Here is a 3,838-nt window from a genome sequence, read left to right as displayed (position 1 = left end):
GGCTAGACATCCAACAAACAGACAAACACACAGAACCGATTACATACACCCTTCAGGGGGAGAATGAAACATAACACACAAGTATACTGGTCAGTGTGTGGGCAAGAAGTACAGGTCTCCTTTCTCATCAGTTCCCTCTAAGCTTTCTCTCCAACACCCGACCTGTCTTGACAGATGGCCTCCATTCCTGAGTCTGGTTCTGCCGAAGGTCTCTTTCTGTTAAATGGAAACTTTTTTCCTTCGCCCTTCATTGGGGTTCTGTCTATACTATTCCAGGGTCTTTCTCTTATATTATAAAGCACCATAAAGTGCTTTGAAAAGCTGCACTGTAAAAGTAATTAAAGGACACCAAGCAATCCAGCTAAAATGAATTTAACATTTTGAACCTCACTTGCTTATTCTGTAAGTCTGACAGAGACAAGTTGTGCTTTACTTGGTGAGTTTAACAGGTGCAGCCAGCACCCATCACCCAGTTTCCACAGCTTCTGGTCTTTAAGTGGCAATTTTTACTCATTGCCAAAATAAAATTTTAACAGTATTTCTTTAAGGCAGGTGTGTCAAACACAAAGCCCGGGTCCAGAATCGACTGATCAAGGTCTCTACACTGGGAATAAACTTTGGAATTTTAACTGTATTTTTGTTTGGCAGCTTTTCCTATTGATGAAGAGCTCTCCTACTGCTAGTAATACTAGTAAAGTACTTAAGTGATAAATAAACAATTATATGACACAACATTTCCTATTTTTTCACCACCTACAATAAAAATGTCTATTTTCTTTTGCAATGCGTAGTTAATATGTAGTTAAACTTTCTTAGAATGATGGATCGGAGAGCTTCTTTGGTATGGCACACTTAAGATCAAAGTGAGGTGTGTACTGTGCATGTGGCCCACAATGTAAAATGAGTTTAACATCTATTCTTTAAGGCAAAAGCATTTGACGCTGCATATCAAAACTGAGGATGGTTAGGTTGCTTAAGGACCCAGAGGTCCCTTCAGTATATAGGGCCCTTTATTCCTAGCTACACAGTTGTTCACAGTGACAGCTGCTCACAGTGATGAATAGTGTGACACTCTTTTGTTTTGATTTAACACGCTCTCTCCGGGTTTATTAGAATCAAAAGATGCCAAGGATGAATGTAAGGAGGAGCCCCCTGCTGTTTTGTTTGCTGTTGCATCATGTGGCTGATGTTTATTTGAAAGGATTGCACGCTAGATGACAACATCTGCCAGACATCCTCCCACCATCAACACAGTGTTCTTCAAATTCAGTGCTGATGATTGCTGCCTGGCCTGATTTTTCAAAACCCCGGTCCAAAGGAATGGCATTGTAATTTATCTAGACTATAAAACCCAGCTGACTGGTTTAATGGGCAGGGTGTGGACATGAGTCGTTTCTGCAAAATCTTCTGAGGAAAGAGACTGCAGCATCAGTGCTCCTTTTAAACTTTAAGCATTGGCACATTTGGCCTGGTTAGAGCTCTAAAAGATGAAAGGAACCGTTTGAATTAATAGTTTCCACAGGAGAGAACATCAAAGAGCCTCAAATATTAATAATAGACATTTGAGGCTTACATTCAGAAGCCCAGCTTTGTTTTAATGTTTGACTGAGGAATTAGATTTTTTGGTCAGTCCAAAAAAAAAAAAAAAAAAACAACCCAAAAAAACCCCACTGGGGTCAGTTTGTTTAAATAAATATCAGACTGTAACAGTAAGAGATGCAGCCAGAGCCAAAGTTTCTTGTATTGTGATCATATTCCAAAATTTTTTTTATCAGTTGATTGCAAAAACAGAAAATTAGAAGAAAAAGGGAGACACTGGAGTGAGGTGTAGTTAACACAAGGGGGCAGTCTTAGTCTGATAACAGTGAGACATTGTGCATAGGTTGATTTTGTGAAACACGGGACAGGATTATATGAAATGTGCAACGTGAACAACACAACACACAGCAGAAATCCAACTCAGGCCACAAAATACTTCATTACCATCATTATTATTAAATTATTCACATAGTTTAGTCTTCATCAAAATGGACTGATTCTACTGACTTTTTAGCTCCGTGTTTTTATTCATGGACTCTACTAAAGCTACTCTGCGTGATCCACATTTAAAAATAGTTGAAAAATAAACCCTTTTTATCCCACTCGTCTCTGGAACTGCTTCTCATTAAAACCTGTTTTCTTCTGATTGGCTGTCCTTCACAAACACAAGGTTTGGACTTCTGTTAGGTGGGACTTCTGTGCTCACAGTCAGAGCTGTATGTCTGAGATGATCATACTGTGGATATTCACACTCTTTGAGATTCAAAAGTAGACAAAACCGGTCTGAAATTGAGCATTTAGAGCAGTTTGATGGACTCACAGGGATCACTCACACATACACTGACCTCTTTATTCAGCTTGCATGTTTTCCCCGTGTTTGCATGGGTTCTCCCCAGGCACTCAGGCTTCCTTCGACAGTCCAAAGACAGTTAGTTGGAAACAATAAATTGCCCATAGGTGTGGATGTCCGAGTCAATGTGAGCGTGAATGGTTGTCTCTGTCTCTGTGTTAGCCCTGCGAAAGACTGGCGACCTGTCCAGGGTTGCCCTAAGACAGCTGCGATGGGCTCCAGCGCCCCCCACGACCCTGAAAAGGATAAGCAGAACTGAATGGTTGGTTGGATGGATGTGTCACGCTATATAGAATAAAAAAAATCATAATGGCTCCCGTTTAAAACTATCTAAAGCACTGAAAATTGACTTATCAGCTGTTTGTCTTTGAAATATCATTAATCTGTAAAATCCAGCATGTTTATACAAAATAAATGACACTTTTTGTCCATCTTTCTTCTGCGTGTTGCTTTTCTAATCTGTTGAGAAGGATTGCAAAATAATATGTTTTTTCAGTCAATCTGTTGAATTGATTGATGATTGATTCAAAATAAATTTTCAATCAACAATCCAAATACATTCTTAACCTTAGCGAGACTGAAATCATCAGAAATTTGCTGATCAGTGGGCTAAATTTCTGTCAACAAGCTAACATCAGCAACCCACTAATGCCTTTAGCTCTAGGGCTAAGGGACAGTAATGGAAGAGATGGCATCTTTTCTGTTTGAATCAAATCAATGAGGAAAGCTGCAGAGTGCTAAAGGATCCCCAAAGGCCGTCCAAACAGGCATTTAATTATCCAGCTGTCTATACGTGAGTCTGTTAATATAATGAAACTATACACCGTGGAAAGAATCCAGCGAATCTCAGTATTTTCTCTGTTGTTCAGGTAGTGAAATGCTGAGTCAGGACTCCAGCTAAAACCTGTCTGTTTCTTTCTGCTGCATTAAAGTCTTATATAATTAACTAAAAGTTAACTTAAGAGTGTTTGCCAATTCAGCACCTATTGCATGTTTTATGAGATTTTTGAGTTGAACTGTTGAGTTGTTTTGTAAAAAATGGCTTTGGTGCAACCATTTAACCAGAGTGCTGCCAGAGCCTGAATGATTTGCCCTTTTTTTTTTTTTAGATGTAATCATATTAAACATAAAAAACAACAACTATACTCTTGTTTTGATACATACATAAACACAGGTTAATAATCACTCTCTGTGGTTTGTTATTAGTATGCAGGCTGCTGAAATGTCATCTTACGGTTATTGATTGAGCGATAAAATACTTATGAATACAAACTCATGAATTAAACAAAGGAAAAGGGTACAGAATGCAATGTATTAAAAAACAGTCAGTATTGTAGAATGTTTTTCAGCAATGGTAAAAAATCAAAACAAAACTGTTCCACACACAAACAGAAAAAGTAAGACTTTTTATCAGCAAGACAACAGAAAGCAGGAAGGATCACAGCGGGA

Source organism: Neolamprologus brichardi, chromosome 20 (genome assembly GCF_056152115.1).
Source record: "Neolamprologus brichardi isolate AB-2024 chromosome 20, ASM5615211v1, whole genome shotgun sequence".
In the NCBI taxonomy this organism is placed as follows: Eukaryota; Metazoa; Chordata; class Actinopteri; order Cichliformes; family Cichlidae; genus Neolamprologus; species Neolamprologus brichardi.
This window is presented reverse-complemented; position numbering follows the sequence as displayed.